The 23160-nt window shown below is 44.1% G+C and overlaps 1 non-coding gene across 1 annotated transcript; it reads left to right on the top strand.

Moving 5' to 3' along the window:
- Nucleotides 1-1788: 1788 nt before the first annotated feature.
- On the top strand, nucleotides 1789-1870 carry trnal-aag (transfer RNA leucine (anticodon AAG)). The gene has a single exon. It is a non-coding gene; the product is annotated as a tRNA-Leu (tRNA).
- The last annotated feature ends 21290 nt before the right edge of the window (nucleotides 1871-23160 follow it).

Below are 23160 nucleotides of genomic sequence, written 5' to 3'. Positions count from 1 at the left end.
TGGGACCCACAGTCATCTTTTCTCCTGTGCGCAAACTTTGCTAGTTAAAGCCAACACTAACTAGCCGGTCAGTGAACATCAGCAGCGCACCGTCGCAAGCCGCACATCACAGCCTGGCACTGAGCCAGAGAGCGCGGATTGGACAGCAACAGCCTGCAACTGTTTCTTTGTGCCCGCAGGAGATCTGAATCCCCAGAGATTGGATGAGTATTCAACTTCACTGCATAACTGCTCGAGAATTCAATTGTTATCCCAACCAGTTGATATCAATTTAATTCCTAAGAGTTATGTACTTGTTTTGAGTATCTAATGTAGAAGTTATAACCAAGTTCATTTACGCATATTCTATGTATTAATAAATGTATCCTCTTTTATTAGTACCTGTGTGTGTGCGTTGTTTGAGTTATATCGCATGGTTGGATTCTAAGGCCATCAAAAGAATCATTTTGTGATTTACTGCTACAATTAATAATTGTCCCAGTAAATGCCCAAACCCAACAGAACTGGTGCCTTCAGAGAGCACACTACAATTGGAACAAGTAGCCTCGCCATTCCATGCGTGATGTGAGCAAAGTGTAATTCCTGTCTTTATAGTGTGCTTGTTAGAGACTTAGCTGGCACCCAGAGCGCTTTAAATCCGGGAGTCAGCAGCCCAAGACAAGAGAGCTTCCTTCGTCTATGTTTTTTGCGTGAAGGGGGAAACCATGCGTGTGCTGCAAACGATCTTAGTATCGAAGTGCTGTCCCACATAATCGATCCGAACAATCTGCTTTACAGAGGAGCACTGCCGGAGCTTATGGTTGGCAAACTGAAGACCAGGCCGACCTCTTCTGTGACTCTTGAACACTGAATCTCAAGATTGTGAATTCAAGCTCCACGCTGGCGGGAAATTCCATAGGTAATGATCACATTTTCTTGCATGCTAATCAAAAGAAATATTAAGAAACTTTTCCCAATACCAGTTTTTTACAAAAGTAAAGGCACATGGCACATGTGTGCCACATCACATCCAAGTTTAGTGACAACTACCTCAGAGATTGTAAGCTGGGTAGTTTCAGATCAGATCCCTTTTTTCATCAAAGGTTCAAGCAAACCCGAATACTTTTGCAAGAGACATTTCAGAATACCAGTCCAATCCAGGACGATTGCTGGATCCTTCGAATTCGACTGAACTATAGCACAGATCTGCAGTCCACCATTAGAATACTGTGGGTGTGTTGTATAAGCCATACCGCCGAAAATAGTTCTAAAACAGGAGATGCATCCTCGTTCAGGAATGTGGTATAAAGTGAAATGGTCTGGGAAGAGTCCTACGTTTGAACAGTTCAAAATAGACGTAAAGGGGTATTTACGGACTCTTTCGAAATGTAAGAACAAGCTGTGCGGACCTTATCTTTATTTACCTTGTGTAATCGTTTTTCATAAAGTGTAATTGTATTATAGCATGTGCCCCTGACGATTTTCTTGATACGTTATATGTGCTCTTGTTTGTATTGTATGTAGTTTTGTTGTTCAAATAAAACGTAAAAGACACAACTTTCAGGATGCGGCTGCTGTAAAAATAAATTGACATCAAGGGTGCTGTACGCAGAGGTCTGAAACCTGCTCCACAGAAGATCTTTATCCAGAGGTGTTAAAGAAGTCGAGATCTCGCCATGAGAGGGGAAGCATCTCAGAAAAAGCAGGTGCAGTCGGTTCCACGGTCATAACACCACTAAGTCGGGCGACGAGCAAAACCCACCCGGCTTCCTCCGGGCAAGTAATGAGACAAAGAGACAACGCACAGCGGGTAGCGTGGCCGAGCGGTCTAAGGCGCTGGATTAAGGCTCCAGTTTCTGCAGGGGCGTGGGATCAAATCCCACTGCTGCCAGGTGCTTCTGTTGAGACCCTTTCCAGCTGACTTCAAAAGAAAGGGAGGGAGCTGCTTTTTGGCAGTCTCTCGAGAAACTAAGCAAAGTGTTTAAAGATACTTTCTCAGCTTGACATCAAGGCACAAAACAAAAACCTTCTTGCGTCCTCTCAACCCAAAAGCGCTTTGCCACTTTTTGCGTTATGCAGGGAACGACGTCTGCCCAGATCACCTTTGTGTCAATGCAAATCGTAGTGTGCCCTCCATTTTAATGTTGTTTGTGCTGGCGTGCTGCTTCTGTCTGTGAAACTAGAATGTTCTGCTTCTTCACACCGAATCGTTGGCGGGGGTTGAGCTCGTTAAATCTTTGCGCATAGCGCTCCTTTGGAAGTACTTTGTCCAAGTTCAAAAGCAATCGTTGGATTTACTTCATGCGTTCAAAAAGCATGCCTCGCACGACAGATTTAAATGGGGAATGGAGTCTGCTTCTTGCTGTTTTTCCTGTGGTTGCAGTTACAAAGTTGATCGTGCTTTCACATTCTGTTAACAGTATTCACTGGCTGAGCTTTATCAGTTGGTTCGTAAAGGAATCTCTGCTTCGGTTCCAGAAAAGTCATCTGTAGTGTGTTTTTTTCTGTGCCCATGGCAGTCTTTTAAAGCTGGTAGTAATGGCGGCGAAGTTAATTTTTTACCCTCTTTAAAACAATAAGGACGGGCTGGGGCGAGCTCCATTTACCACTCTTTCAGCTAACCGCCGAACTCGCGAACTGATTACACTGCAGAGCCACAGGCGCCTCACTTTTCTCCATTCTCTGGGTTAGGGTGAAAAAAAACCTTTGCTGGTATTAGCTGGCCTGCTGGGAGTACCTCTTCTTCACTGATAAGCAAGATTTGTGTTTCATCTTTCGCAAGCTGTATAGATTTCTTTCAAAACAAGTTGTTTCAGAAAGGAAACGAACATTTGCATTCACCTGAATTAAAAGGCATGGGATTTGCTCGTAAGGATAAATTCTGTACAGTAAGACAGGAAGAAAGGCACCGCTGGGAATCGGACCCAGGATTTCCTGTTTACTAGACAGGCGCTTTAGCCAACTAAGCCAAGGCGCCGGCAAAGTGCTGTCCTTTGACAGCCACTTGGACACGTCTCAACTGCTCTGAGACATCTGCGTTCGGTGTGCACCGAGCCTGCTCGCCTTGCAAGTTGCCTCATTTACATGCGATAGCTCCACCACTAAGAGAAAGAATGAGAAATGGCTTTTATCTGGCACTTTTCATGTCAGAGGATCTCAATCTGCTTTCCGTGTACAAGAGGATGTCCAACTCATGTAGCTAAAGACGTAGACGACAGTGCTCCACTGAAATCTTGATCTCACAACCATCGGCATGACTCCGCTGTGTTCTGCTTTAGACAAAGGGGGGAAAAGACTTCTTTCATCACACGTTTTGCACTGTTTACGGTGTTTGCAGTGCTCTTTCTTAAATGAAAACCAGGAATCGGCACCATATGAGGTGAGACTAGATAATATTGGAACAAGTAGCCTTGCCATTCCATGCGTGAGGTGAGCAAAGTGTCATTCCTGTCTTTATAGTGTGCTTGTTAGAGACTTAGCTGGCACCCAGAGCGCTTTAAATCTGGGAGTCAGCAGCCCAAGACAAGAGAGCTTCCTTCGTCTATGTTTTTTGTGTGAAGGGGGAAACCATGCGTGTGCTGCAAACGATCTTAGTATCGAAGTGCCGTCCCACATAACCGATCCGAACAATCTGCTTTAGAGAGGAGCACTGCCAGAGCTTATGGTTGGCAAACTGAAGACCAGGCTGACCTCTTCTGTGACTTTTGAACACTGAGTCTCAAGGTTGTGAATTCAAACTCCACGCTGGCGGGAAATTCCATAGGTAATGATCACATTTTCTTGCATGCTAATCAAAAGAAATATTAAGAAACTTTTCCCGATACCAGTTTTTTACAAAAGTAAAGGCACACGGCACATGTGTGCCACATCACGTCCGACTTTAGTGACAACTACCTCAGAGACTGTAAGCTGGGTAGTTTCAGATCAGATCACTTTTTTTATCAAAGGTTCAAGCAAACCCGAATACTTTTGCAAGAGACATTTCAGAATCCCAGTCCAATCCAGGACGATTGCTGGATCTTTCGAATTCGACTGAACTATAGCACAGATCTGCAGTCCACCATTAGAATACTGTGGTGTGTTGTATAAGCCATACCACCCAAAATAGTTCTAAAACAGGAGATGCATCCTCGTTTAGGAAAGTGGTATAAAGTGAAATGGTCTGGGAAGAGTCCGTTTGAACAGTTCAAAATAGACGTAAAGGGGTATTTACGGGCTCATTCGAAATGTAAGAACAAGCTGTGCGGATCTTATCTTTATTTACCTTGTGTAATCGTTTTTCATAAAGTGTAATTGTATTATAGCATGTGCCACTGACGATTTTCTTGATACGTTATATGTGCTCTTGTTTGTATTGTATGTAGTTTTGTTGTTCAAATAAAACGTAAAAGACACAACTTTCCGGATGCGGCTGCTGTAAAAATAAAATGACATCTAGGGTGCTGTACGCAGAGGTGTGAAGCCTGTTTCATAGAAGAACTATATCCAGAGGTGTTAAAGAAGTCGAGATCTCACTACGAGAATGGCAGCATCTCAAAAAAAGCAGGTGCAGTTCGTTACACAGTCGTAATGCTACTAAGTCGGACCAGAAGAGCGAAAGCCACCTGGCTTTCTCTAAGCAAGTAATGTGACAAAGAGACACAGTACAGTGGTAACTGTGGCTAAACAGTGAAAAATGCTGGATTAAGGCTCCAGCCCCTTCAGGGGCTTGGGTTTGAATCTCACCTTGTTAGGTGCTTCTGTTGAGACCCCTTCCAACTGACTTCAAAAGGGAGGGAGCTGCTTTTTGGCAGTCTCTCGAGAAACTAAGCAAAGTGTTTAAAGATACTTTGTCAGCTTGACATCAAGGCAGAAAAGAAAAACTTTCTTGCGTCCACTCAAACCAAATGCGGTTTGCCACCTTTTGCGTTATGCAGGGAATAACGTCTGCCGAGATCACTTTTGAGTCAATGCAAATCGTAGTGTGCCCTCCATTTTAATGTTGGTTGTGCTGGCGTGCTGCTTCTGTCTGTGAAACTTTATGCAATCAAGGCATTTAATGTTTTCTTTTAATAATTAAAAAAAAAATGTACTTTTTTTTTCTTAAATATTGATGGTTTAAAAAGTTATTTAATGTGAAATGGTCATTGTGATTGTAAAACGGTCAAAATGTTAGTGAAGAAATCAGTCATGTGAGGAAAGGTGAATTGTGGGAATTCAATCCCTGGCATCTTCAGGTGTTTTATATTACTGTACTCACATCGCAATCTTCTGTTGAGTGAGAACTCTTTGCTCGTGTTCATAGAGAGCCAGGTTTACCTTTTGAATCTCACCCAGGATTTCCTGAGAGATCATTCAGCGAGCGAGTCCTCCCTCTGGACTCCGCACTGAGCTGAAAGCTTCACGAATTCCTCACTGCATGTCCTGTACTGTTACAGGTGGTCCAGCGTAAATGTGCAGCACAGTGACATGAACACCTTGAACTTTTTCTGTATGTGAAGGAAAATGCAAAAGAGCATGAAAAATATTAATCGTTTAAAATATCCATGGTACAACTCGAGCAAAAAGTGAAGCACAAAACAACGACTTTTGATGATTACAAGAGATTCAAGAAACACAACCGTCTGCAGATGGGTTCAGATCCTGAACGCTTAAGTCAAAAGAATAAAAGCGAAGTAAACTCTCTTCATTGTCTTATAGTTTATGAAATAAAACAATTTCTTACTTTCTTAATAATTTCTTACTGTTGATAGACGATTTATTGAATTTTAACAGATTCACAATTACAAACATTTGGGTTAAACTGTAATTCACATACTCTAACGAAGAGAAACGTTAGTGTCTTTCGGTGTGTGAGCCCATTTCTCAAAAAATAAAAAAATAAGTTATATAAACTGAATTGTTCTACTTTCTAGGCTTGCATAGTCTTATTCATATTTCAGTTAAATCTTTTCTTCTGTAGTAATTTCAGTTGATATTATATTAATTCTGATTTACAATTTTTGGATATGGTTCATCTTAAATAATTTGTAATTAGTTTCAGTTTTGGAAAATCGCGCCCAGAAGCTACTAAAACTGGTAATGTTTGCATAACGTGTAATGTAATAGTAGCATTTGGGGTGGAAAACAAAGAGTATTTCTTGGTATGAATCCCAAAACTTCATAGGCAGCGTTCTAGGACTTTTTGCTTCAGATAAAGCTGTCAATACATCATAGATTTCTACTCCATCAATATCAGCAGTGTTATCACTACCGAACGCTAAATATAGATCCTGGCAATACTTTGTGAGATCTTCGAAAGAAAATCCAAAATTCTACTGAAGCAATCAAATTTATACGTTTCTTTTCGATCGAGAAGAGGATCATTCCTCTCAAAACTCAAAACATGCCTGTCTTTTCTTTTTTTCAAGGACAAATGGATTATTGAGGTGTAAAGATGGGTTCAAAAACCAAAATCATCTGCTATTGCTGCTGTTTCTTTGATAGTTTCTTCAAATCCTTCAACTGATCATTGATATCAAGGAATAATATCATACAATTGTCGCCGTGCATCCTCAGCTAAAATGTTTTAAAAAGTGCGACAAAAGTACAAAATAACAACATTTATGGTTACTTCTATATTAAAATGAAGGTAAATATACCAAGATGTTAAAATACAATTGTACAGTGCTAACCTAATAATGCCTGTGAAGTTTTCCAACAAATTTGAACTGTAATTCTGAAATATTATATCTGAGAATGCAAAGAGAGTACAAAGATCAAATTCAATCAGTGAAAATACAACAGTAGTTCACTAAACTAAGTTTCTTCCCTGAAATGATTTGTTTGCGAAGCACCAAGCACCCTTGAATGGATGGCGGAAATCAAATATACAGATGGATTGAGAGTGTGCTTTCCAACTTTTGTGTAACATTTTCTTTTGATAAGGCAGAGTTGTTTTCAAAATCTGGATTTTATTAAAAGGGGTGACATCAGTGTAAAACAGCTTTCCTTCTTTGGGAACAACGGTTGTGTTCCATATTTCTTATTATTTTAGTTTCAAGATCGCAATTTAGTGTGAAACATAAAAGCCAGCTGGAAAATCTGTTACACGTCATTTACAATGGCCTTTTAACTAATAGCCCGTGCAGGGATCAAACCCCAGCTGTTAGTACGAGTTTCGTAAGGCTCTGCAACATGCACATGAGAAACTAACCTCTGCTTCTTCATTATATACACAGCGAGCTATATTTGCAAGCTTACTGCCCCCTACAGGCTCTGTATTTGATTGTGGTACAAGACCGCCCGTGGAGAAATGAAGTGAAGAGGGTGTGTTCATTAAAAGGCTCAGCGTCCCTGGGAGGGCTCAAACCACCACCCTTTTGGTTAACACCCGAGCCACAAAGACTCATGTACAGCTTAACACATCTCGGTCTCAGTGCAAGTGATACACTCCGTAAAAGTTTTGGAGATTCATTTGTTTTTAAAGGAAAATCACCAACAGCGGCCAAGATTTATTGGAGTTTTTTCATTCTATACTGCGATTTCTGAAGGGTACCCTGTGAAAATATGAGTTTTGACAAGAAGGGATGGACATATAAGGTCAGAAGGCTGGGGAACTGGACCTTATGGTGAAGGCTGCAGGTTCAGCAGCAGAACCTGTTCAATATCAGTTGACTCCCATGTACTTAAAACACTCAATTTCCGTATTTAGAGTCAGACGTGCTACCGTTGCACCATGGGGTCCTTAATGAAAAAAAAAAACAATCAGTGTTCCTGGATCTGTTGTCGAGAACAACACCTGCTCAAGAGCTGCGCAGCAAGAATAAAATGTGGTCTGGGAAGAAGAGACTCTGTTTGGAAGAGCGGCGCTCCTCACAGGAGGAAAAAAAAATTTGCGACGCTGATGGGGGCTTAAAAGTTACTGTTTGGCGTGACCTCGTGGCGCAACAGAAGCGCGTCTGACTTCACATCAAAAGGCTGCGTGTTCAAATCACGTCGAGGTTTTTCAGGTTCTGGTTGTGCTGAACATGGAATTCACACCATGCAGTTGAGTTCTATCTGTACACCACATAGATAATCTGACAAAATAGAGTAATACAGATCACGCATTTAGTAGCTCACACAGTGAATACCCTTGAATACAAGAGAAAAGGCACGGTTCACATCTGTGAATCATCACCTCTGTCTTTAGAGACAGCTACATCAGATCTCAGTTTCAGATCTCCTTTATTATATAGTAAAACAAACCTGAAAGTTGAAGATTTTAAGGACACTTGTGTTTTATTAAACAGTGTCTTAAACCTGAAAATGTAATTTGAAAAAAAAAACCGCTATTGGACATTAGCTGGTGCCTTTTGTAACGATTTGTTATTTAATGCTGGAAAACAAAGGAAACAGACCCAACGTTCGCTTTCAGGTGCGGTTCCTTACATAATCTATTACTGAAGAGCCTGATTAAAATTTACACGAACCAGCTAGAAGTCGAACCTACAATCTTAAGATCCAAAATCAGATGCGTTATTTATTAAAACTCTAGTATATCACATAACCTGAATTCCCCCATAGTGTGCTCAGCGCCGCTACTAGTAATACACCGCCCTGTCTAAAATTTCAAAGTGAGAAACGTGTTTTCTGAATTTTTATGAGTTTTAAAATATAATCTCTTTAAATCAGACAAAGGGTTTATGTTTCGCACTGGAATTCCGATTGAGAATTCAAAGAAAGACTGTTTTCTTCCATAATACCGTGAAATTATCACATCCACCAGACTCTCCAAGTTCTCCAGACCTTGCTGGGTGAGCATTTGCTCCGTTAAATAAGGTCACGTATCGTGTTAAATCATTTCTTCTCAACACCACAGTTCCTGGTGCACGTTTTCTCTATGAAAAAATACATTTTTCCCCTTGCACGATTTCTCGTTTTTTTTTATCAAAGCGTACAGAAAGAAGATAAAAGTAGAAACAGTGTCGCAAAAGAACTCTGTCGCTGTTGGGATATGTCAAACGCATTGAACATGAAAAATGCTAGATAAAAGCCATTTTCTCTTCGTTTCTCAGTGTCGGGGCTGCTACAGTACATCAGGAAAATAAAGTATATGCTCAATAGAGGGGTTGTCATATTTTGTCTGTTAATCAAACATAAACAACAATTATGGAATATGGACAAATTCAAACAATTTGTGAAATATGAAATAGAAATCTTGCTTATCAGTGCAGAAGAAATACTGCCAGTTGGCAAGAAACAACAGCATTTTTTTCTTTAACCAAAAACCTGCATAGGGAGATCAAAATCCACTTGAAAAAATCCACTTGAGACGTTTTCGTTGGGGAGGAGGGTTGTGGAAGGGCAAAAAAATAAATCTGTTCCGTTACGAACGGCGAAGGTCGCAGGTGATTCACTCCTCTTGAATAGGTCGCGCTAGGAGGTGCAGAGAAGTTTATATCCGGCTGAAGAAACTCCTCTTTCTCAGCTCCGCTTCTCTATTGTTTTGAAGCTGCGGCCGCGCTAACGAATGACGTCATTTTACTGCGCGACCCTGCATGTATTTCACCCACGTGTGGGTGACTGAATAATTTTCTTTAAAGAAAGTTGTTGTTTTTCTTTAAAATAACTTCAGGTTCTGAATACGTAACGTCTTGTCGACTGTGTTTATGCTTGAACAGAGCACAGCCCTGACAACAGGATCTGTGAAGAATAAAAAATAAGTTGTTCTGTTTAAACTCCGGAAGTCAGTCTTTGTTTCTGACCGACTCTGAAGAAGGATGGCGGAGTGCTTGTTAAATCTGCAAACCCAGCTTGACTCTTTCATGCACGTTTTGCTCAAATCGATCGTGTATGAAGTGTCAGAAGTTTTTGGAAACAGGATGTCTGACTCCGAGAACGAGTTTCAAGACAAACTCCGCAATATCTCCCACATCCTGGTGAGACGGGCCGTGTTTAAAATCACACAGTGTGTGGAGGACAGTGTCGGGAGTGAAATGGCGCAACTGAAGAAGGAAAACGAGAGCCTGAAGTGGAGATTGCAGCTGAGGGAGAAGGAGTCGGGAGCAGGAGGAGATCAGGAACGGACAGACAGTGTTGGACACACGCTTCCCTGTGAAGTCTCTGCAGAAATAAAAGAAGAAATGGACACAGAACTGCAGCTCTCAGGTCAGTGTGGTGACTTGTATGAAGTCAGTATGTGTGTTTAAAACCAGTGTCTATAACTTCCTCACTGGTGAGATTTTTTAAATAACAAACTTTATTTTAAAGAAAACATCTCGCAAGAGTAAACATTCTCGTTATCTAACAAACTATCAAACTGTCATCAAAAAACTTTCCTCACTGGTGAGAATATAGTGGAGAGATGCAGAGTGAAGTGGGAAAGACTTGTGTGATGTAGCAACGGGATACTTTACTGGAAACTGAACTGTTTTGTCCGGTTACGGTGCTGAAAACACCTCGTTCACATTTAACAATTGTTCCACTGAATCAATTTGTAATCCAACATCATTATGAAACAACATTTATAAATATTGTATTGTAAACGTTGTATTGGTCTAGATTTTATATGTATACTAATGATTGTGTATATAAAAATTATTTCAATTGTATTACCGTCCTCCACGGTCTGTGTCTGTATTAACTCGTCTGGAATATTAATCCAGTGTGTCTGTATTAACCTCTCTCTCTAAATGCATTGTTTATGTACTGTACTGTGCAGTAAGTGTGTGTGAATCAACCCCTCTCTCTCTCAGTGCAGTGTTAATATACCGGAGTGTCCAGTCAGTGTGTCTGTATTAACCTCTCTCTCAGTACAGTGTTAATGTACTGTAGTGTTCAGTCAGCATGTCTCTATTAACACCTCTCTCTCAGTGCAGTTTTAATGTAATGTTATGCCCAATCACTGTCTGTATTTACCCCTCTGTCTTAGTGTAGTGTTAATGTACTGTAATGTGCAAGCAGTTTGTTAACCCACCTCTCTCTCTCAATGCATTGTTTATGTGCTGTAGTGTACAGTCAGTGTCTGTATTAACCCCTCTCTTTCAGTATAGTGTTAATGCACGGTAGTGTCCAGTCAGTCTGTCTGTGTTCACCCCTCTCTCTTAGTGCAGTGTTGATGTGCTGTAGTGTCCAGTCAATGTTTCTGTATTCACCCCTCTCTCTCAGTGCAGTTTTTATGTCCTGTAGTGTCCAGTCAGTGTCTGTATGAACCCCTCTCTCAGCAGTGTTAATGTACTGTAGTGTTCAGTCAGTGTATGTATTAATCCCTCTCTTTCTCAATACCGTGTTAATGTACTATAGTGTCCAGAAAGAGTCTGTATTAACGTCTCACTCAGTGTAGTGTTAATAGACTGTAGTGTCCAGTCAGTCTGTCTGTATTCACCCCTCTCTCTCAGTGCAGTGTTAATGTGCTGTAGTGTCCAATCAGTGTGTCTGTGTTAACCCCTCTCAGTGCAGTGTTAATGTACTGTAGTGTTCAGTCAGTGTGTATGTATTAATCCCTGTCTCTCTCAGTGCAGTGTTAATATACTGGAGTGTCCAGTCAGTGTGTCTGTATTAACCCCTGTCTCTCTCAGTGCAGTGTTAATATACTGGAGTGTCCAGTCAGTGTGTCTGTATTAACCCCTGTCTCTCTCAGTGCAGTATTAATATACTGGAGTGTCCAGTCAGTGTGTCTGTATTAACACCTGTCTCTCTCAGTGCAGTGTTAATGCATTGTAGTGTCCAGAAAGTGTCTGTATTAACCTCTCTCTCAGTACAATGTTAATGTACTGTAGTGTCCAGTCAGTCTGCCCCCCCCCCCGAGCACTGTTAGTGTATGGTCTGTATAAATGCCTCTATCTCAGTGTAGTGTTAATGTACTGTAGTGTCCAGTCAGCATGTCTGTATTAACCCCTTTCAGTGCAGTGCTAATATCCTGCAGTGTCCAGTCAGTATTTATCTATTAACACTTATCTCTCAGTGCAGTGTTAATGTACTGTTATGTCCAATCAGTGTCTGTATTTACCCCTCTGTCTCAGTGTAGTGTTAATGTACTGTAGTGTGCAGTCAATTTGTCTGTTAACCCACCTCTCTCTCTCAGTGCATTGTTAGTGTGCTGTAGTGTCCAGTCAGTGTCTGTATTAACCTCTCTCTCTCAGTATAGTGTTAATGCTCTGTAGTGTCCAGTTAGTCAGTGTGTCTGTATTAACCCCTTTCTCTGATTGCAGTGTTAATGTTCTGTGGTGTCCAGTCAGTCTGTATTCATCCCTCTCTCTCAGTGCAGTGTTAATGTACTGTAGTGTCCAGTCAATGTGTCTGTATTAACCCCCCTCTCTCTCTCAGTGCACTGTTAATGTAAATGTAATGTGATTGTGATATTATTACAGTAGACTTACTTTTTACATGGTAGTTAGGTTTCTGACAAAGCTAAATCAGAACACCCCCTTATACCCACTTATTCCGCTGTTTAAACAACCCAAATTGATCGTCAGTGTACTAGTACGCGTTTGTGTAGTTTAAAGCTTTTTAGATCACATGGCCTCAGCTATCACTACTATGCTGATGATACTCAAATATACATCCATACCAAACCTGACGCTGATGTGTCTGTCTCTATTATATTTAGTTGCATCTCCCATATAAAATCTTGGATGACTCAATATGTCCTTCATGTTAACTGTGACAAGACTGAAGTCATGCTTATTGGCACCACCCATCAACTTTGTAAAACCAATGCTGTAACTCTATCTGTAGATTTTCTTATACTTGAGCTTCAGTCTATATTGAAAAACTTGGGGATGATATTTGACGTTTGACCCATATGTGCAGCATGTTGTCAAAACATCTTTCATTCACTTCAAAAATATTGCTCCACTACGCCCTATGTTATCACTAACTGTGGCTGAAAAGAGTTGTCTAATCTTGAATCGACTACTGTAACGCTCTACTCTCTGGGGACTCTAAATCCACATTGAACAAACTTCAGTATGTCCAAAATTCGGCAGCCAGAATCCTGACAAGGTCTAGTGCAAGTGTTCACATTACTCCTATCCTGGAGTCCTTGCACTGGCTTCCTGTCAAGTTGCATGTCGACTTAACAATCCTCCTGCTCACCTATAAGGCTCTCCATGGCTTGGCACCTCAGTACCTGTCTGGGTTATCACCCTACTCCCCACCTCACCACCTTCGCTCTTCTAATTGTGTTCTCCTATCTGTCCCCAAGTCCGACTACAATCAATGGGTGACATGGCCTTCTCCTGTTATGCCCCCAAGCTCTGGAACTCTCTCCCTAAGGATATCAGAGAGTCACCTTCTCTAAACTCCTTCAAATCCAGACTCAAAACCTTCTTCTTTAGAAGACCCTTCATTGAACTATTCTTTACCCCTCTGCTCCTACTGTATTTAGTACCACCATCTACTGTCTCCTCTAACTGTGTGTTCTCATCATGCTTATTTTGTGTATTTTTTGTTGTTGGCATTCTGTAAAATGCTTTGAGAAGCCACCTTTAAAAGTGCTATATAAAATAAAGTTTTTTATTATTATTATAAAGATTTTGTCTTGTTCTGTTTACAGGTTCAGAGGCCAGTGCTCTCTCTGAGGCTTGGGAAAGGGCTCCTCTTGAACAGAAGCACAGTGAGGAGGAGTGGGGCTCCAGTCTGATGCAGGAGACAGAGCTCACTGCTCCAGAAGGGAAAAAGACTCTCAGTGAGCAGCACACAGAGAGCAGACAGATTGTTGAGGTTCTGGACTCTGTGCCCATGATGAAAATGGAGTCTGAGAGTGAGACACCTGGGCTCTTAGTATGTGATGATTTTACAAAGAAGATGAATAATCTGGACTCGGAACAATATTACACAAGGTTGTAATGAACTGGGCTGTGTCTCTGTACAAGAGCACAGTGAAGAACTGGATGTCTCTAATCTTACAGAGCAGGACATGGAGCCCCAGTTGATTGACTGTACAGAGCAGCAGACTGATGTACCTGGTGAAGAGAACATTGTTGAGATACAGCACCGAGAGGAGAGTCAGTACAGGGAGGAGCAACAGCAGCTCCTACAGGGCTTGATAATTAGGCCTTGTTCTGTTCAAGTGGAGAGACTGTCATTGCACAGTCTCAAACAATCATGTAATCCCTTAGCATCTGATGACTTTACACACAGGTTAAATAATCTGGTTACTGAGAAAATTGTTGAAAGTTTTAATGAACTGGAGAGTGTGTTTGTTCTTGGGCAAAGAGAGGAACAACTGAATGAACTGGGCGGTTTTAGTCTCAGAGAGCTGGAGAAGGAGCCCCAGATGATTCACACTGCTGAGCAGAAAAGTGAGGGACATAATGAAGAAAACAAATCTCACTTTCATCACACAGAGCAAGACCATTCCATGGAGCATTTGCAGAATAAGAGACCACAGGACGATCAGGGGATGAGGAAGAATCACTCAAGGCCTTGCTCAGATGGAGTGGACAAACTGCCATTATGGCACATGGAGGAGCAGTGTTTCTGTCAGTCTAGCATTTCAAAACCCTATCAGCACCTTCACACAGGAGAGAAACCTTTCAGCTGTAGTCAGTGTGGGAGGAGTTTTAGTCAGTCACATGACTTAAAAAGGCATCAGCGCATTCACACAGGAGAGAGACCATTCAGCTGCAGTCAGTGTGGGAAGAGTTTTAGTCGGTCAAGTAACTTAAAAACCCACCAGCGCATTCACACAGGAGAGAGACCGTTCAGCTGCAGTCAGTGTGGGAAGAGTTTTAGTCAGTCAAGTAGCTTAATTATCCACCAGCGCAGTCACACAGGAGAGAGACCATTCAGCTGCAGTCAGTGTGGGAAGAGTTTTAGTCAGAAAAGACACTTACAGTCACACCAGTGCATTGACACAGGAGAGAGACCTTTCAGCTGCAGTCAGTGTGGGAAGAGTTTTAGTCAGTCATATGACTTAAAAAGGCACCAGCACATTCACACAGGAGAGAGACCATTCAGCTGCAGTCAGTGTGGGAAGAGTTTTAGTCGGTCAAGTAACTTAAAAACCCACCAGCGCATTCACACAGGAGAGAGACCATTCAGCTGCAGTCAGTGTGGGAAGAGTTTTAGTTGGTCAAGAGGCTTAATAGCCCACCAGCGCATTCACACAGGAGAGAGACCATTCAGCTGCAGTCAGTGTGGGAAGAGTTTTAGTCAAATAAGCCACTTACAATCACACCAGCGCATTCACACAGGGGAGAGACCATTCAGCTGCAGTCAGTGTGGGAAGAGTTTTAGTCATTTACAACTTTTAAAACGACATCAGCACATTCACACAGGAAAGAGACCATTCAGCTGCAGTCAATGTGGGAAGAGTTATAGTCAGTCAAGTAGTTTAATAGTCCACCAGCGCATTCACACAGGAGAGAGACCGTTCAGCTGCAGTCAGTGTGGGAAGAGTTTTAGTCAGAAAAACCACTTATATTCACACCAGCGCATTCACACAGGAGAGAGACTTTTCAGCTGTAGTCAGTGTGGAAAGAGTTTTAGTCACTCGCACCTCTTAAAACGACATCAGCGCATTCACACAGGAGAGAGACCATTCAGCTGCAGTCAGTGTGAGAAGAGTTTTAGTCAGTCAAGTGACTTAAAAACCCACCAGCGCACTCACGCAGGAGAGAGACCGTTGTAGCAACAAGGTTTATTAAAATACAAGAATTAAGTTTGCTGCTCCCTTGCCAGTCCCTCTCTCCTTCACCTCAGTGGTGCTTGATACAGAGTCCATTCAATTTGGTTCACAATTAAGGTGTTTTTCTAGCCGATAGAGTGTCCTGCTAAGGAACAGCTCCCAAAAGCTGGTACACATCAACCACCTTAACAAATGTCATTTCTAGTGACTAAAAGTCTGAGATTCCAAGGGAAAATGTCATTCAAAGTTGGTTTATGACCCTAAGGTCAGAGTGCATTATTACTCATCATCAGCCAATCAGGAACTGGTAGGGCAGGTTAACCCCACGTGGGTCTCTGATCCCCATAAAACTTTCAACCAATGAGCGACCTGCAGTTCCTCCAGGTCTAAACAGGCAACAAAGAGCCCCTGGGCCGGCTGGACACCTCTCGAGCACAGTTCCCAAGAGCAGGACATTCTCACAGCGCGCCTGCTGGACTTTCAGCCTTGGAGCACCTCCTGAACATCCTCCGACTTGGTCTGGACCTCCACGTAACGGCCACTGTGTCCGAGTGGCAGGACTTTCCTTTGTTCTAAGAGTCGAGGGCGAAAGTTGCCAGCACGTAACCAAAGGATCCACCCGAAGTTAGCATCAGCAGCAAGCCTCATGAACAGGTCGGAACTGTGGACAGCTGAATAAGAATTCAGGACTAGCGCTTCATCAGGAACAAACCGGTCTTCATCCTGACCTGCTGGGACCCGCAGTCACTTTTCCTCCTGTGCACAAACTTTGCTAGTTTCAGCCAACACTAACTAGCTGGTCTTCACCAACACTAACTAGCTGGTAACTAGAGAGCCCACTGCTAGAGCATTGCAGGAATCTCTCCCACGATGTCGCAAGCTGCACTGAGCACTGCCTGGCACAGAGCCAGAGAGTGCCGATTGGACACAGGAACAGCCTGCCACTGCTTCTTTGTGTCCACGGGAGATCTGAATTCCCACAGATTACATGAGTATTCAACATTCTGCATTACAGCTCGAGAATTCAATTGTTATCCCAACCAGTTGATATCAATTTAATTCCTATGAGTGATGTACTTGTTTTGAGTATCTAGTGTAGAAGTTGTTATCCAAGTTCATTTACGAAACGGTCTAAATGAATGATATACTGAATGTATGTCCTCTTGGTATCTGTAACTCTTCATGATTAAATATATACCTTTTGTATTCTGCTAATCCTCACGATAAGATCTGTTATGTTTATATGCACATTTTATGTATTAATAAATGTATCCTCGTGTATTAGTACCCGTGTGTGTGCGTTGTTCGAGTTATCCCGCAAGGCTGGATTCTAATACCATCAGATTACAGATTAATGTAGCCAATTCATAGAGGGGTTTTAGTAGGAGGCCATGATTAGTAAGGGCCAATTGGAAATTTTGGCCAGGACACCGGGGTTACACCCCTACTCTTTTCGAGAAGCGCCCTGGGATTTTTAATGACCACAGAGAGTCAGGACCTCGGTTTTACGTCTCATCCGAAGGACGGCGCCTGTTTACAGTATAGTGTCCCCGTCACTATACTGGGGCATTAGGACCCACATGGACCACAGGGTGAGTACCCCCTGCTGGCCCCACTAACACCTCTTCCAACAGCAACCTTAGTTTTTCCCAGGAGGTCTCCCATCTAGGTACTGACCAGGCTCACACCTTCTTAGCTTCAGTGGGTTGCCAGTTGTGAGTTGCAGGGTGATATGGCTGCTGCCTTACCCATCATGGCCTCCTAATAACCCCCATCTCTGAACTGGCTTCATCACTCTACTCTCCTCCCCACTGAGAGCTGGTGTGTGGGGAGTGGACTGGAGCATCATCATCCAGGTGGGGCTGCACACTGGTGGCAGTAGTGGGATCCCCATGAACTGTAAAGAGCTGCACACTGGTGGGGGTAGTGGGATCCCCATGACCTGTAAAGACCTGCACACTGGTGGCGGTAGTGGGATCCCCATGACCTGTAAAGCACTTTGAGTGGAGTGTCCAGAAAAGCGCTATATATATAACACCTCCGGCTGATGAATCTAAGGTAGAGAGAGAAAGAGAGAGAGAGAGATCAGGCAGGAGAAATGGAGGAGAGAGGTGATTAAACTGACCCATGTAGCCTCACACAAACTTAGCCCCTCAGTAGTCCAGGGGGACAGCAGAGGACATCGGTGCCCTACGAAGCTTCTGTCACAGTCAGGGAGACACACACACACACACACACACACACACACACACACACACACACACACACACACACACACACACACACACACACACACACACAGGTGGGGCTGGACAACACAGGATGTTTAAGTTGCCCTTTCCCCACCCCAGCCACCCTTTGTGTAAAGAAGCGCCTTCCCAGTCCCGTCCCGACTGGAGGATCTCATCCAGCTGTGTCTTGCGAGGCGCCAGGCGATCCTCTTCAACACCCCAGCTGGGCAGCTTGTTCCCGACCCCTGCCACCCTTTGTGTAAAGTAGCGCCAATCGTTCTCCTTTCCAAAACGCACACCATCTGTGTGTCCACTCCTGCCCCCTGATTCCCATTTCACTGCTGTTTCTGGAATACGACTAGCGAATCTCCACCAGGGGAGAGTGTACCTACACACACGCACACGCACAAACCCGTTTCATGTACATGACCAGATCTTAATATTCGTCTTATCCCCCCCCCCCACGTATTTCTCTACGGCAGGTGGCGAAGACTGCAGCAACCTCGGTCTTTCTATGACGGCAACATCCTGTTCACAGATGCCCCAGTACAGTGCAGAAAGGCGCGTTCGTACACAAGGGTACCTGCTGCAAAACACAAAACCACGCAATGTTCCACCCGCACGCCGCCATAGTTCACACCTTGGTGAGAATGCTGCATGCGATTTTACTCGAAAAGACATCGCTGCTCTGGGATCACATTGGATACATTTCTGTGCTGAAAAGAAGGGATAAGTCACTAGATCTCTTTATTCTCAAACAGAGGAGAATGGGGGGAATGTGATACAAATTTTCCAAATCCTTAAAGGTCACTGGCCAAGTCAGTCCAGCTGGCTTCTTCAGAGTGAATACTGAATCGTGGACCAGAGGGCACAGAGGAAGGGCATTTCAGACAGAGAGCAGGCGGTGCTACTTTGCAAAAAGGGGGGTGGAGGTGGGGAACAAGCTGCCCAGCCCTGTGGTTGAAGCAGATACCCTGGCTTCTCTCCAGACACAGATGGATGGGACCTTCCAGTCAGGACAGGAGGCACATCTTTACACAGTGGGGAACAAGCTGCCCAGCCCTTTGTTTGAAGCCCAAACCCTGGGTTGAGATGAGCTCCTCTAGTCAGGACAGGAGGCGCTTCCGTACACAGAGAGGGGTGGGGGTGGGGAACAAGCTGCCCAGCCCTGTGGTTGAAGCCCATACCCAGGCTTCTCTCCAGACACAGCTGGGTGAGCCCCTGGAACCAATTAACCACTCACGACCCCACAAGACAGACAGGAGTGATTTGTTGTTTGTTTTCTGCGCACAAGAAAGCCCATTTTGTTTACATACATCGGTCATGTTTATTTTTCACGTTTTAATTGGAGGTTCAGTCCTTTTGCATTTCCGCGTGAGAAGCGTTAAAGCATTGGCGGTTTTGTTTTGGTACACGTCCAAACTACCCGTTTTCAGCCACAGATGAACACAGATAAACACGTGCTCCTTTTTTTCATATGACATCTTGCCAGCGGCTCAAAAGTAACAAGAAGTAAAGATTCTCTGGGGGGGAATTTAATTTTTTTTCCCAACGTCAAAAAGTAAGGAACAGGAAGGAGCCCACAATAAGCAAGAACAATTACTGCAGACCCCCGGGAACAGCGCCTTAAAAACCACAGAGTAACATCCTGACTGCTTAGACCACGACAAAGCTCTTCTGCAGAGCGAAAGTCTCCTACAGGCAGGTATTTTTTTGTTTTAAACAGAACTGAAGCCCGTCTCTCCTGCAGCCGAGCCTGTCGCGACATTGGGTGTTTCATTTCACACGGAAGGAGCGCGTAGAATCTATAGAAAATGCAGGAATCATAGTAGTAGCACGTTATTGTGTTAAAAATAATCCCCCCTCTTTTTCACCCAGCCCCAGAGCCCAGCGCATTAAACGGCTCGTGTTCAGATCCTTCTTTTTGGTTTTGCATTAAAAAAGAAAGCAAGCAGGTTCGCCGCCAGCCCTCACTCTGACATGCTCTCGACTTCCAGTCAGCTCGCTGGTAAAGAAGAGGCATTTCCTGTGTGTGTGTGTGTGTGTGTGTGTGTCAGTCAGCCAGCAGGCATGGGGGGATATCATGCTGACCCGCAGCTCTGCGGGTTTGTGCAAGGGCAGATTATATCGTAGAGGGTCCGGTCTACCGAGTTCTGTCTGGTGTTCGGGGGCGTTGGGGGGTAGTTCGGGTCGTCTCAGGAAAAAAAAAATATCGACTGCCGAAGCTGGGATTCTCCCTCATGCCTTTTAGGTCTGTCATCCGCATTTTGCTGAAAACACACAAACAGAAATAAAATGACTTCCCTTTCACTTCGGGTTTACGTCTCTTTAAGTCTATACACAGAAGTGGGACCAAGCCAAACCACAAGCAGTGTGCCATTCAGCACGTCTTTACACAAAGGTTGGTGGGGGTGGGGAACAAGCTGTCCAGCCATGTGGTTAAAGCTGATACCCTGGCTACTCTCCAGGCACAGCTGGATGAGCTCCTCCATTCAGGACAGGTGGCACTTCTGTACACAAAGAGTGGTGGGGGTGGGGAACAAGCTGCCCAGCCATGTGTTTGAAGCTGATACCCTGGCTTCTCTCCAGACACAGCTGGGTGAGCTCCTCCAGTCAGGACAGGAGGCTCTACTGTACACAGAGGGGGGCGGGGGTGGGGAACAAGCCGCCCACCCATGTTGTTAAAGTCGATACCCTGGCTTCTTTCAGGGCACAGCTGGGCAAGATCCTGGCCTACTGAAGCCCCCCATTGGCTGATAATCCGCAGGGCGTTACCTTAACGGGGAGGACACAAAATGAAAAAAACGTTGCCCACCCCTCTGAGGAAGACGCAGAAGACGCAGACCGAGGAGAGGAGGGTGGACAGAGGAGGAGCCGTCAGGAGGATCAGCAGGCAAGGAACTGCAGACCCGGGCGAAGCGGGGTGGCGGGGCGGCACGCCAGCGCGTAGTGTAGTACGGGTCCTGCCTCTCAACGTAGTGGAAGCCCTGGCGGCCGGGCTTTCTGCTGGCTGACACAACCAGGGCCAGCGCGTCGTGCTGCTGGACAAACCACAGCGTCTCGTAGCGTGGCTCCAGGTCGCAGGGCAGGGCGGCGGCGGCGGCCCCGCCCGTGCAGGGGACCCGTGTGGGCGCCACGGGCCTCCCATCACCTAGAACCAGGAGATGGGAGGAAGAGCTGAGGTCACGATTTTGGCGAAATAACTTCCTCCACAAGAGTCAAGGGTCCCAGCACTGCTCTCTCTATTCATGCTTTTTAGGTAGGATTCCTTTTTTTTTTAAAATTGATCCTGTTAGAAATGTAAAGGATCAAAAGGCAGGGCCTATGATGTAAGCCTCATTTTCAGCTTTTATAATGGGGAAGTCCTCTGGCTGTGAAGTCTGTCTATTTCTGGATCGGTTTTAATCTTCTGTCTCCTTTTTTTGTATTTCTGGTGTTTAAATTAAAAAAAAAAATTAAAAAAGAGCCGCAAAAGGAGGTTTTAAAAAAAAAACTTTTTAAAACTTTTACAGGATATCACCTAATATGAACATAATGAAGCATTCGACTAAATCCAGTGTTAACACCGGTGTCCTGGCCAAATCCCTCCTGGTCTTTACCCATCATGGCCTCCTAATAACCCCCCTCTCTGAACTGGCTTCATCCCTCTGCTCTCCTCCCCACTGAGAGCTGGTTTGTGGGGAGAGGACTGCAGCATCATCCAGGTGGGGCTGCACACTTGTGGTAATAGTGGGATCCCCAGGACCTGTAAAGAGCTCTGAGTAGAGAGTCCAGAAAAGCGCTACAGACGTGTAAGGATGATTGACTATTCTTGTTGTTATTTCAATACAAAACAAAACAGAAAAAGTATGTCAAAAAGTATAAACGCACACACAAAAAAAACAACAATAACACACAACACAATACATTATTATTATTACAAATCAGGACAATGTTGTTTTTCGCTTGCTTAATGTTATTTTTTAATGGGGTTGAAATAATATTGCATTTCCACCTCATACACATGAAAGGACGAAGTAGCGGCGCACTATTTCGTTGTGTGAACGCGACATGTATCCACACGGGGGAAACAAATATAACATATAAATATAAACTATATAAACAAATCCTATTTCTTTCCCACATTAGCTTGCGAGTTATAATGTGATATCAAGCTCCTTATATCGAACACATTTACCTGCTTGAAGGTAAAGGTTTGCAAAACAGCGTTGTAAATGTTTCTGTTTTTGGCTCCACGGCCGAAAAGCTATGTCACTCTTCTCTTTTCAGCACAGGAATCAACCTCTACTTCTTCCTCGGACGCAGCTCCCTCCTTGAACTTTGTATGTTTATATACACACACAGCGCAGGTGCTCTTGTCCAGCCGAACAGAGTGCACAGACGTCACCTTGCTCACGTCTGCACCCAGAAAGCTGCCCGGTTTTGAGGGGATACAGTTTTTGCACTAAACAGTAAACTCTCTGCTTACATCTGTTTTTTCCCCGTTTACAACTGTTTTTTTTTGTGCAATAGATGCCAGGGACTTGTGCAATATATTTATAATGTGCAACACAACTTTTTGTGTACTGTTCTGGTTTGTTCTTTGTATATTCTGGACTGTGAGCGACTCTTCTTTGTGCACTTCTCACTGACTAGACTGATTGGATTGGATTGTTGTATTATTGTATCATTTTGTTACACTGTCGCTGCGTTGACAGTGCTGCTGTCGCAGTGCAATTTCCCTCACGTGATCAATAAAGTATCTATCAGTTAACACGTAACAGGTTTAAATTCCCTGCTGAAAAGAGAAGAAAGAAAACACAACATTTCGACCATGGAGCCTACTTCAGGTTCGACTCGACTACAGACTCCACACAGAAGGATCGCCGCCTAGTACTCGACCACTCGGGGAAGTGAAAACGGGGCCTCCGGATGGCAGCCGTAACACCCCCTGGTGACACGCCACACCGTCTCCGTCTGCGACTCGACCCCGCTCTCCCAGGCGGGGCGCCAATGAAAGCGTGTCGATGCGTTAGCGCATTATCTTCCCGCACCGGTGTGAGCTGACCACTGCGGAAAATCTCTTCTGAAAAGTGTCGACACTTGAAGCCCGGCGTTCAAACACGAAAAGTCCCTGCGGTGATCTATCGACAACCGGCGCTCGGCACGCTCGGCGGCCAGGGGCTCTGGCAGCGGCGACGGAAAAGCCGATTTGCGTCTTGGAAATGACGAGCCCACCCCCCTCCTGATCCGCTCCCTTACTGCTCTTACCGCGTGTTACAACACGCAGCCCCGCGCCCCTGCGTGACCTCACATTTCCACCCACCCACCCCAGTCTTCCTCGTCTCCGAGGGTAAAGTTAGCTTGAAGTTTGAAAACGATTTTGGCACGCCTGTA

The sequence above is a fragment of the Lepisosteus platostomus genome, chromosome 5 (assembly GCF_059453375.1).
Source record: "Lepisosteus platostomus isolate fLepPlt1 chromosome 5, fLepPlt1.hap1, whole genome shotgun sequence".
Classification (NCBI taxonomy): domain Eukaryota; kingdom Metazoa; phylum Chordata; class Actinopteri; order Semionotiformes; family Lepisosteidae; genus Lepisosteus; species Lepisosteus platostomus.
This window is presented reverse-complemented; position numbering and strand designations above follow the sequence as displayed.